This window comes from Notolabrus celidotus, chromosome 17, assembly GCF_009762535.1.
Source record: "Notolabrus celidotus isolate fNotCel1 chromosome 17, fNotCel1.pri, whole genome shotgun sequence".
Classification (NCBI taxonomy): domain Eukaryota; kingdom Metazoa; phylum Chordata; class Actinopteri; order Labriformes; family Labridae; genus Notolabrus; species Notolabrus celidotus.
In genome coordinates, this window is record NC_048288.1 from 31,710,261 (window position 1) to 31,724,014 (window position 13,754).

The window sequence follows — 13,754 nt, forward strand, 5'->3', positions numbered from 1 at the left end:
AACATGTCTTTAAAGTTTATGCTCAAAAAAAACACTTTGAAATCAGATTCTGGTCTGCCTGTAAACCCCTCTTCTTCAGCCCTGCTCAGAACACTCTGTTTTCTCTCTTACCACGCCCCCTCAGGAAGTGGGTGTGGCCTCCTCGGCTGTCCAGCACGTTGATCTAATGTTTACATGTTGGCTGAATATACACGGCTGCTCACAGACCCGCGTTACTTCAACCCTCTGAATCTGATCCAGAATCTGATCCTGACGGAGAGGCGCCTGCAGCAGGACCTTTCTGAACCATTGGTCACAGATTTAGTGTTTCTTGTTGTTTTATTTGTCAGCATGTCGACGTGTGTCTTGGTACACAGCTACCAACATGTAGCTATGTGGCTATGCTAACTAGCGCTAGCACTTTTCCATGACAAATAAAAATCCTCCACTAGATCTTCAAATCTGCAGACGTGGGGAGTCAAAGCGACCTTTGTGTTTATTAAGACAGCCTACAACTAGCATGCCTCCCTCCTAAGCTCCTTGTTAGCACACATGTGTGCAGGGAATGAAAAACGGAGGAGGGGTTGAGTTGTATTTTATACAGTCTATGGGCTGAACAAGCTCCGAGCTCTGACTTCCTGTTACAGACCGGATGGCGTTGTGACGTATGAAAAACACTGAAAACTGAAACGGCTGGTTTCAGCACACATTTACAGAAAGGTGGAGAAATCAGAACAGGGGCAGAATGGAGTCTTTGACTTTTCAGGGGGTTTGTAGACAGGGACACAGATTTCAGGGAGAGAACCATTAAAAAGAACATTCTGCAGGATATGTCACCTTTAAGGTTTAACCGAGACCTCCACTGCGTCCTTTCTTACGTGACGTGTGAGAGAGCAGCTCTAGAAAATGTTCAGGGCGGACTCTCCTGAATCTGTATCATCAGTGTAACAGAGGTCTAGGGCCTCTACAGTTGCACAGAATAGAGCGGTGAACTCTACTGTGGTGTGACTCCTGTGAAAGACTCACGGAGGCTGAGCTTCTAGTTCAGGTGTTTTATTCTAAGAAGAACGTGGTATCTGAGGGAGATACAAATAAACAATTTACAATAATTACAATAGGAATGAGATAGCTCACATTACCAAGGGAAAAACACCACACACATAACTATACACTCACCAAACACATAATCAAGCCTGGAGGACTCCACAAAACAGCTCACAGCACCACAATAAAGACACTGTAACACGTGTGAAAGTTGGCATAACGATCATCACAACATACTTAAATTGAGGTTCTTACATCTGGCAATGACACACAACTCTTCCCTGAAGTCTGCAGCTCACCAGTCATGAACACACAGAGAGCCTCACAGACCCAGACTTACTGGAGCCGCTAGTTAACTCTCTGCTCTGTTAAAGGGACAGTGACCTGCCCAGTGAGTTCGTACAAGAATAAAAACAACCCTCATATATGTGACTCTCTGAGGACGTTTAAAGGGCTTTCCTACAATCAGATTGCACCCACATCTCTTAAGTCTGACTGAGAACATTCGTGGCTCCACCCGGTCATCATGAGAACATTCATGAAGTGCAGAGTAACACTCTTCTATCCTCTCTCTGCAGACGGCATGAATAACAGCCCAGAGATAAACATACAGACAGGAAGTCAAAGAGCTGTGAGCTGAATGTAAAAAGGTTTTCACAAACTAACAAAGTTATCCACATGAACACCGGGGAGGTCTGGAACCAGAACCGTCATCATAAAGCCGCGTCACATCCACACATCAGGAGAGACGTCGTCCTCCGTCACAGGACGGGTCGGCACTGACGGCTCAGAGCTGACAGCCTCGTGTACGTGAACCTGAGAGCGATCGGCTCCTGCAGGGCGGAGACACGGGGATGTTTGTTTGGCTCTGAGCTGAGGGTGGAGTGTGTTTGTTTACTGAGGGAGTAAATCAGATGAGACCAAGCAGAAACCTCCGACCGTGAGAGGTGGAAGCCGATGTGGAAGAGTTAGAAACTGCAGTTCTTCGAGCGTCCACTAGAGGCTGGCTGCAGAAACACAGGAAACCACATACACACCCATTCAAAGAAGACGATCTTTAAAATAAACATGTTTACAGCCTGGTTCAAAAAACAGTTAAAGTCTGAGTAGCTCATTTCTGTCTCAGCACACACTGAACAGGGTGAATTCAATATTACTTGTTATTTTTGAAGATGTTAAAGTTACGAGTTTTGCCCAAATAAGGGCGTGGTTGACTTGTTTGACAGGCGAGGAGGCTAAAGGCCCGCCTCTTTACCTCACGCTAGCTTGACAGAAGTTAGGTTGACTTCATGTTCACGTCTCAGACCAGGAGGCTGGTCAGTCCACATGTTCACGTCTCAGACCAGGAGGCTGGTCAGTCCACAAGTTCACGTCTCAGACCAGGAGGCTGAGACCTGAACATATGGACTGACATGTTAAAGGGGACATATCACGCTTTTTTCATCAATATATATTGGTCTAAGAGGTCCCCAAAACATGTCTTTAAAGTTTATGCTCAAAAAAACACTTTGAAATCAGGTTTTGGTCTGCCTGAAAAACCCTCTTCTTCAGTCCTCATCAGAACACTCTGTTTTCCCTCTGACCACGCCCCCTCAGGAAGTGGATGTGCCTCGGCTCTCCAGCACGTTGATCTAATGTTTACATGTTGACTGAATATACACGGCTGCTCAGAGATCACGTTACTTCAACCCTCTGAATCTGATCCTGACGGAGAGGCGCCTGCAGCAGGACCTTTCTGAACCATTGGTCACAGATTTAGTGTTTCTTGTTGTTTTATTTGTCAGTATGTAGAAGTGTGTCTTGGTACACAGCTACGAACATGTAGCTATGTGGCTATGCTAACTAGCGCTAGCACTTATCAATGACAAATAAAAATCATCCACTAGATCTTCAAATCTGCAGACGTGGGGAGTCAAAGCGACCTTTGTGTTTATTAAGACAGCCTACAACTAGCATGCCTCCCTCCTAAGCTCCTTGTTAGCACACATGTGTGCAGGGAATGAAAAACGGAGGAGGGGTTGAGTTGTATTTTATACAGTCTATGGGCTGAACAAGCTCCGAGCTCTGACTTCCTGTTACAGACCGGATGGCGTTGTGACGTATGAAAAACACTGAAAACTGAAACGGCTGGTTTCAGCACACATTTACAGAAAGGTGGAGAAATCAGAACAGGGGCAGAATGGAGTCTTTGACTTTTCAGGGGGTTTGTAGACAGGGACACAGATTTCAGGGAGAGAACCATTAAAAAGAACATCCTGCATGATATGTCACCTTTAAGGTTTAACCGAGACCTCCACAGCGTCCTTTCTTACGTGACGTGTGAGAGAGCAGCTCTAGAAAATGTTCAGGGCGGACTCTCCTGAATCTGTATCATCAGTGTAACAGAGGTCTAGGGCCTCTACAGTTGCACAGAATAGAGCGGTGAACTCTACTGTGGTGTGACTCCTGTGAAAGACTCACGGAGGCTGAGCTTCTAGTTCAGGTGTTTTATTCTGAGAAGAACGTGGTATCTGAGGGAGATACAAATAAACAATTTACAATAATTACAATAGGAATGAGATAGCTCACATTACCAAGGGAAAAACACCACACACATAACTGTACACTCACCAAACACATAATCAAGCCTGGAGGACTCCAGCTCACAGCACCACAATAAAGACACTGTAACACGTGTGAAAGTTGGCATAACGATCATCACAACATACTTAAATTGAGGTTCTTACATCTGGCAATGACACACAACTCTTCCCTGAAGTCTGCTGCTCACCAGTCATGAACACACTGAGAGCCTCACAGACCCAGACTTACTGGAGCCGCTAGTTAACTCTCTGCTCTGTTAAAGGGACAGTGACCTGCCCAGTGAGTTCGTACAAGAATGATACAACCCTCATATATGTGACTCTCTGAGGACGTTTAAAGGGCTTTCCTACAATCAGATTGCACCCACATCTCTTAAGTCTGACTGAGAACATTCGTGGCTCCACCCGGTCATCATGAGAACATTCATGAAGTGCCGAGTAACACTCTTCTATCCTCTCTCTGCAGACGGCATGAATAACAGCCCAGAGATAAACATACAGACAGGAAGTCAAAGAGCTGTGAGCTGAATGTAAAAAGGTTTTCACAAACTAACAAAGTTATCCACATGAACACCGGGGAGGTCTAGAACCAGAACCGTCATCATAAAGCCGCGTCACATCCACACATCAGGAGAGACGTCCTCCTCCGTCACAGGACGGGTCGGCACTGGCGGCTCAGAGCTGACAGCCTCGTGTACGTGAACCTGAGAGCGTTCGGCTCCTGCAGGGCGGAGACACGGGGATGTTTGTTTGGCTCTGAGCTGAGGGTGGAGTGTGTTTGTTTACTGAGGGAGTAAATCAGATGAGACCAAGCAGAAACCTCCGACCGTGAGAGGTGGAAGCCGATGTGGAAGAGTTAGAAACTGCAGTTCATCGAGCGTCCACTAGAGGCCGGCTGCAGAAACACAGGAAACCACATACACACCCATTCAAAGAAGACAATCTTTAAAATAAACATGTTTACAGCCTGGTTCAAAAAACAGTTAAAGTCTGAGTAGCTCATTTCTGTCTCAGCACACACTGAACAGGGTGAATTCAATATTACTTGTTATTTTTGAAGATGTTAAAGTTACGAGTTTTGCCCAAATAAGGGCGTGGTTGACTTGTTTGACAGGCGAGGAGGCTAAAGGCCCGCCTCTTTACCTCACACTAGCTTGACAGAAGTTAGGTTGACTTCATGTTCACGTCTCAGACCAGGAGGCTGGTCAGTCCACATGTTCACGTCTCAGACCAGGAGGCTGAGACCTGAACATGTGGACCGACATGTTAAGAAGAAAACATGCGGCTCAGAGTGGAGTCTACCTGTGAGACCTGAATCAAACTGAGAAGAGTTTTTGTCCAGGTCCTCTGGAAGCTGAAAACCTGCACAGCTGTTTGAAAAAAAACCTCCATCAACCCACTAATCCAGTTCAGCAGAGTGCTGCAGCTCAGATGTAGGCTGCTAGCTTAAAGTGAGAACTTGTGACCCATTTACACACGGCTAACTCCGTTTTAGCCCTCTCTGCCCCGAGAATCCACCGGACACGTTCATGCTGCTGACCGTCAACCTCAATTCTGGTCCCTGATGGTTCTCTGGTGATACTGTCCTGGAGCCGGTCTGTTCCTCTGGAGGGACGCGGGCTTCACATCCGCCCCATTTACACCAAGAGCTGAAATCCCAGAGAAGGCAGAGGGAGTTATTTTAGTTTCTGCCCGAGCTGTCGGCCTCTTTTACATTTCAGGAATTAAATGTGTCCGTTTTCAGACGGTCCCCATATGGCCTTACCCAGACCGGCTTCCTGAACGCATCACTGCTGCTGAACACGGAGGGTTTCTACGTGTCCACTTCATGGTTCAAACACGTTACACAAGCTTCAGGTTATAAATACAATGAGTGGAGGGTTCATGTGGATAATCATGATTCACAGTTTGGTCGTATTTGCTGCTAGACGACTTTTTGTAACGAAAACCCATCCAGGTGGTTTCGTCTGCTAACTGGGGTCCGCCTGGGTGGCAGCAGGCTGAGAGGTAGACCTAGATGTCCCTCTTCATGTCCCTGTTTTCCAGCTCTGAGGCGCTCTGAAGCCACACAGGTCTCCTGCCTGTTGGACAAGCCTGGAAAAACCTCTAAAGGCGTCCATGAGAATCCTCATCCCGTCCCTGAACCACCTCAACTAGCTCCTTTAGAGATGAAGGACTAGGCTCCCTCACCATGGAGGGTTTACAGGACCACTCACATCAGGCAGGATTGGGAAAATGACCAAAGGGGATAAAAATAACTCAGAATAATAACAGGATCTGTTTTCTGATTAATCAGCTGTGTTCACTTGTTACGATTGTTTTCTGTCGGCAGGAGTTTTGTGCACGCTCGCCTCTCGTGACTTTGCCCGTGAACACTTTGACGCAACATGGCGGCACAAAACTGGTCAAAGAATGAAACGAGGGTCCTTTAAGAACATCGTTAATCTAATTAAAGGAACTTATCTTGCTTCTTACCTTCTCACTGCCTCTTGATGATGTTCTTTATATCTCTTAAACATGTCCAATGATGTCATGGTTGATGAATGATGTTCTTTATATTTCTTAAACATGTCCGATGATGTCATGGTTGATGAATGATGTTCTTTATATCTCTTAAACATGTCCGATGATGTCATGGTTGATGAATGATGTTCTTTATATCTCTTAAACATGTCCGATGATGTCATGGTTGATGAATGATGTTCTTTATATGTCTTAAACATGTCCGATGATGTCATGGTTGATGAATGATGTTTTTTATGTCTCTTAAAGATGTCCGATGATGTCATGGTTGATGAATGATGTTCTTTATATGTCTTAAACATGTCCGATGATGTCATGGTTGATGAATGATGTTCTTTATATCTCTTAAACATGTCCGATGATGTCATAGTTGATGAATAATGTTCTTTATGATGTCATGGTAGATGAATGATGTTCTTTATATCTCTTAAACATGTCCGATGATGTCATGGTTGATGAATGATGGTCTTTATGTCTCTTAAACATGTCTGATGATGTCATGGTTGATGAATGATGTTCTTTATGATGTCATGGTAGATGAATGATGTTCTTTATATCTCTTAAACATGTCCGATGATGTCATGGTTGATGAATGATGGTCTTTATGTCTCTTAAACATGTCTGATGATGTCATGGTTGATGAATGATGTTCTTTATGATGTCATGGTAGATGAATGATGTTCTTTATATCTCTTAAACATGTCCGATGATGTCATGGTTGATGAATGATGTTCTTTATATTTCTTAAACATGTCCGATGATGTCATGGTATATGAATGATGTTCTGTCTATCTCTTAAACATGTTCGATGATGTCATGGTTGATGAATGATGTTCTTTATGATGTCATGGTAGATGAATGATGTTCTTTATATCTCTTAAACATGTCCGATGATGTCATGGTTGATGAATGATGGTCTTTATGTCTCTTAAACATGTCTGATGATGTCATGGTTGATGAATGATGTTCTTTATGATGTCATGGTAGATGAATGATGTTCTTTATATCTCTTAAACATGTCCGATGATGTCATGGTTGATGAATGATGTTCTTTATATTTCTTAAACATGTCCGATGATGTCATGGTAGATGAATGATGTTCTTTATATCTCTTAAACATGTACGATGATGTCATGGTTGATGAATGATGTTCTTTATATCTCTTAAACATGTCCGATGATGTCATGGTTGATGAATGATGTTCTTTATATCTCTTAAACATGTCCGATGATGTCATGGTTGCTGAATGATGTTCTTTATATTTCTTAAACATGTCTGATGATGTCATGGTAGATGAATGATGTTCTTTATATCTCTTAAACATGTCCGATGATGTCATGGTTGATGAATGATGTTCTTTATATCTCTTAAACATGTCCGATGATGTCATGGTTGATGAATGATGTTCTTTATATCTCTTAAACATGTCCGATGATGTCATGGTTGATGAATGATGTTCTTTATGATGTCATGGTAGATGAATGATGTTCTTTATATCTCTTAAACATGTCCGATGATGTCATGGTTGATGAATGATGGTCTTTATGTCTCTTAAACATGTCTGATGATGTCATGGTTGATGAATGATGTTCTTTATGATGTCATGGTAGATGAATGATGTTCTTTATATCTCTTAAACATGTCCGATGATGTCATGGTTGATGAATGATGTTCTTTATATTTCTTAAACATGTCCGATGATGTCATGGTAGATGAATGATGTTCTTTATATCTCTTAAACATGTCCGATGATGTCATGGTTGATGAATGATGTTCTTTATATCTCTTAAACATGTCGGATGATGTCATGGTTGCTGAATGATGTTCTTTATAAACTTAAACATGTCTGATGATGTCATGGTTGCTGAATGATGTTCTTTATAAACTTAAACATGTCTGATGATGTCATGGTTGATGAATGATGTTCTTTATATCTCTTAAACATGTCCGATGATGTCATGGTTGATGAATGATGTTCTTTATATCTCTTAAACATGTCCGATGATGTCATGGTTGCTGAATGATGTTCTTTATAAACTTAAACATGTCCGATGATGTCATGGTTGCTGAATGATGTTCTTTATAAACTTAAACATGTCTGATGATGTCATGGTTGATGAATGATGTTCTTTATATCTCTTAAACATGTCCGATGATGTCATGGTTGATGAATGATGTTCTTTATATCTCTTAAACATGTCCGATGATGTCATGGTTGATGAATGATGTTCTTTATATCTCTTAAACATGTCCGATGATGTCATGGTAGATGAATGATGTTCTTTATATTTCTTAAACATGTCCGATGATGTCATGGTTGATGAATGATGTTCTTTATATCTCTTAAACATGTCCGATGATGTCATAGTTGATGAATGATGTTCTTTATATCTCTTAAACATGTCCGATGATGTCATGGTTGATGAATGATGTTCTTTATATCTCTTAAACATGTCCGATGATGTCATGGTAGATGAATGATGTTCTTTATATTTCTTAAACATGTCCGATGATGTCATGGTTGATGAATGATGTTCTTTATAAACTTAAACATGTCTGATGATGTCATGGTTGATGAATGATGTTCTTTATATCTCTTAAACATGTCCGATGATGTCATGGTAGATGAATGATGTTCTTTATATCTCTTAAACATGTCCGATGATGTCATGGTAGATGAATGATGTTCTTTATATTTCTTAAACATGTCCGATGATGTCATGGTTGATGAATGATGTTCTTTATATCTCTTAAACATGTCTGATGATGTCATAGTTGATGAATGATGTTCTTTATAAACTTAAACATGTCTGATGATGTCATGGTTGATGAATGATGTTCTTTATATCTCTTAAACATGTCTGATGATGTCATGGTTGATGAATGATGTTCTTTATAAACTTAAACATGTCTGATGATGTCATGGTTGCTGAATGATGTTCTTTATAAACTTGAACATGTCTGATGATGTCATGGTTGATGAATGATGTTCTATATATCTCTTAAACATGTCCGATGATGTCATGGTTGATGAATGATGTTCTTTATATCTCTTAAACATGTCCGATGATGTCATGGTAGATGAATGATGTTCTTTATATTTCTTAAACATGTCCGATGATGTCATGGTTGATGAATGATGTTCTTTATAAACTTAAACATGTCTGATGATGTCATGGTTGATGAATGATGTTCTTTATATCTCTTAAACATGTCCGATGATGTCATGGTAGATGAATGATGTTCTTTATATCTCTTAAACATGTCCGATGATGTCATGGTAGATGAATGATGTTCTTTATATTTCTTAAACATGTCCGATGATGTCATGGTTGATGAATGATGTTCTTTATATCTCTTAAACATGTCCGATGATGTCATAGTTGATGAATGATGTTCTTTATATCTCTTAAACATGTCCGATGATGTCATGGTAGATGAATGATGTTCTTTATATCTCTTAAACATGTCCGATGATGTCATGGTAGATGAATGATGTTCTTTATATCTCTTAAACATGTCCGATGATGTTATGGTTGATGAATAATGTTCTTTTCTTTGTCTGTTGTGTTTCAGGTTTGTTGATGTTCTTGGTTCAGTCGAGGGGATCTGGAGGACGTGTCTGCAGCCTCGTCACATGTGTGAATGGGAAAACATGAGTGACACCTCCCTCGGGTTTTTGGCAGATTCCTTGTCTGACACCCAACCCCCCTGAAACACACACTCCCACCTTTTACAGTAACACACACACACACACACACACACACACACACACACACACACACACACACACACACACACACACACACTCACACCCAAACTGTGTTCTGCGTCTGAATCCAAATATTCAGCTGCAGCACGGACAGCTGGTCCATTTCGGCTGAACGCTTTCTTACACATCTTTATTCCACTCTCAGTCCACTCCTCCTCCAGGAGCTCTCTCTCAGATTAAGTCCTCACTCTGTTCAAGCAGAGTCTGACTCCTCTGGAGGTGTGTGTTTGATAACGAGGCGACCTGATGAGAGGGTTCATTTTACTGCTACGCTCAACCTGCAGTGACAGAGACTGACGACACATTTCCACCTCCCCCTGTTATAAAAGGTGAAGCCAAAATACCCACCTGAACACTGTAGGGTGATGACATCATCTGGCTCCCTGAGGTGGGTCCGATCCACAGCAGAACAGATCACAGAGCACACTAATGTTTTTACCACAGCGTCAACAGGCAGAGGGGGAACGAGAGGGACTACTTTCTGTGGATTGATTTGATGTGATGTGTGATCAGGTCGTTCCTAGAGAGATAGAGAAAACGTACCCCTGTTGTTAAGGGGTTTCGACCATAGACTGGATATAAAATGGACTTCATCTCGCTCGGCTCGAAGTGAGGCCGCCACAAAAACTGCTCCCCCTGGTGGCTGGCTGCAGTACAGGTCAAAAACTCCTTCTCCCTCATTCATTTGAATGGGGCTGCAGTCAAACTTTAAAAAATACATACACGTGGTACGAATGTTTGTCCCATCCGTATGCTGTGGTGATATGTAGTTAGTATTTGACTGTTTTGTGTTCAAGGCCTCAGTTTCTTCTTCGTTAGTTATTAGAGGTTAAAAAACGGGGTTTTACTTCCTGTTTGCTTCGATTCACAGCTGCCATAGAGAGAAACGCCATAGGACCTCGGGACGCTACGCTGTAGGGCGGAGCTTGATAGCGTGGAAGCCATAGACTGTATAAATAATGGGCGTAGTATCCGGGACGTCGCCCGTCTGTTCCTGAGCGCTGTTTTGAAGCCAATCGACGGCGGCAGCCATATTGGAAATGCAGAACTCAACCAGGCAGAGTGTGACGTAAAGGGGCGGAGTTTGAGCCTCCTAGCCAACAGTTATGTGTTCCTGTCTGGGAGTCAAGTCAGTCATGTCCTTATTTGGGCTTAAACTCATAATCTTAATATCTTCTGAACCGTCACGTTAGAAATAAATTCACTCCCTGTACAGTGTGTGCCAAGCTTTCCAGACTACACTCGTTTTTCTAACCAGGCTGTAAACATGTTTATTAATGCTGCAAAGATTGTCTTCTTTGAATGGGTGTGTGTGTGGTTTCCTGTGTTTCTGCAGCCAGCCTCTAGTGGATTCTCGATGAACTGCAGTTTCTAACACTTCCACATGGGCTTCATCGTTTGAGACCGGAGGTTGCCGCTTGGTGGAAACACACAAATCCCCTACTGCTCAGACTCAGGCTGAAAATGTACATGATGTCAGCGTTCTAGAACGGGATATTTCGGCTTCAAAACCGTACAATGGGAAAAAGGCGGAGCGACGCTGTCCATTATATATACAGTCTATGGTTTCGACCAATCAGAATCAAGTATTCAACCCAGCCAGGTAACAGAACAGCAGATTTGTTCCCTTTCTGTATTTATTTATGTAACCCAGATTACTTCAGGTTAAAGTTCCCTCTGGAAATCCCACCTTCATTAATTGTTAAGGACTCACTGTGGGATTCTGGGTAGTGTAGTTTTTCTTCCTAAAGACTTCCAGGAACCAGATATATTTTTAGAGTGCATCCAGCTGTCTGACTTCTGTGACTCCATAATTATTATTTCACTTTCATCTCTTAAAGGTTTGAAATGAAACCTCATTGGGATGCTCTCTGAACCCCGACCAAGAACCCCCGCCGGTATCTGACAGCAGTCTGAACCGACCCGCAGCAGATCCTCGCTCTATTTAAAGGAGGTTATTTTAATTGAATCTGACTTACATCACTTTATCACATGCTCAGAAATAACTCTGCTGGCTCCTCTCCTCATTGTTATTACTGAAGGATGCTGGCAGAGCCCTGGATGAATATAAAAACGAGGTTAGACTGTGAGAGGACTCTCCAAATCCCGTGGGATTTCCTCCCTCTCGCAGGCTTCCCTCCATGCATTTTTAATGAGCAGCCTGAAATCCCGCCTGCTCCGGTTCCTTCCTGCAGGCGATAATTGCTTCTCAGGATTTGTTTATTATTTTTATTTTCCAGGAATTATTCTGCACCGCTTTCTGATGCTTTATTAATGTTTATAAAATTTAAAATATCTAAAAAGCTGCTCATGCAAATTTAAAAAGCAAGTCATGGTTAGCTTTATTTTATTTTCTGTACATATTGACTGGAATTTTTTTATTTAAAATGACCTTTATTAACGAACATCTATCATGAACCTTCATTTCTTGTATTTAAACCCTGGTTAGCATCTTCTCCTCCTCACAGGTCTTCATCTTGTTTCGTGTCCGGCCTGTATTTTCTCTAAATGCTTCTGCTGACATGTTTCTATTAGAGTCCAGGCAGCTTGATGAGATGTGTATTGATTTTAAATTGGAGACAGAAACAATCAATAATTGGCTCGTCCTCGGCTCACAGCTGAACTTAACATCTCTATTACAAGCGATTTATTAACCTCAACACTTTAATTCAGTCATTTCAGGAGAGGTTCCTCTTTAAGTATAATTATTAACAGGAAAACATCCGTGACATCGCTCCACAACACCAGAAATATCATATTTCTGCAGCTTGTAGCACTTTTAAAACCCAAACACAGACTCAGAGAGCTGAAACTCGCTCCCTCTCTGTTCCTCTTTTCTATTCGGGGTCTATACGTTTTTATTTTGGTCCTGCGAGGAGCGCCCCGGTCTGCAAACAGCAGCCCGTCTCCTCCCTCACTTCACTTCACATCACATCCATATTAATGCAGGGACACGCAGAGCATGCGTTTCCCCCGGGGAGCCTGCAGCACGCAAACTGAGGCTCTGGTGGAAATCTGCATGAGCTTCATTAAAGCTTAACAAGTCCATACGCTGATACAGAACCCAGAGAACCCGTACCACACCACCTGAGAGGCCTTCAAGGATCCTCACTGCATGTTTTTATACAACAGACGTAAAGAAGAAGGTTCACATCATTAAAAACTACCTGAGACAAATTCTGTTAATATTAAAGGACTATTCTGCAGTTTATTCTACACATGATTCATCACTAAGGCTGTGGTTAGAGGGTAAACAGACATACACTCTCCACAAAGTGACAGAAAATTACAGAATGAAGTGCTTAGAGTTCATATTCATAATTCAAAGTTGATCTACTGAGCTAAAAGTAACCATTCTGAGAGCATTATTCTCATTTAAATACAACAAAGCACCAACTAATACCTTATATTTCACTTGTAGCTCGGCTGCATGTCTACAAATTTTATTTTATTTTGCGGTTTAATATTTTATTGTCGCAGAACAGAACTTTTGCATCATTTTGTTACTATTTAGATTTTTTTTAAAGCCCAGAATAAACAGATCTGGCTCTTAGATCCCAAATATATATTTATATCTTTGATTCTTTTAATATTTGTAGGTGTAATATTTCCTGTAATATATTAAAGCTCCTGTAGGGAGTTTTTAGAGGGTTGTAAAATAGACTGTACATGTATGTATGTAGACTGTTTGATACTGGTGCCTCCGTTTTACCTAAAAAGAGGAAACCAGATCATCAGCATAGAGGTCGACTGTGTGTGTAATATTATCCTGATTAACAGAGCTCTACAGAAACATCCTGTTTTATATTTCCACGGCTAAAACTCTCAACAAGTGGTTCATTCGACGGTTAGAA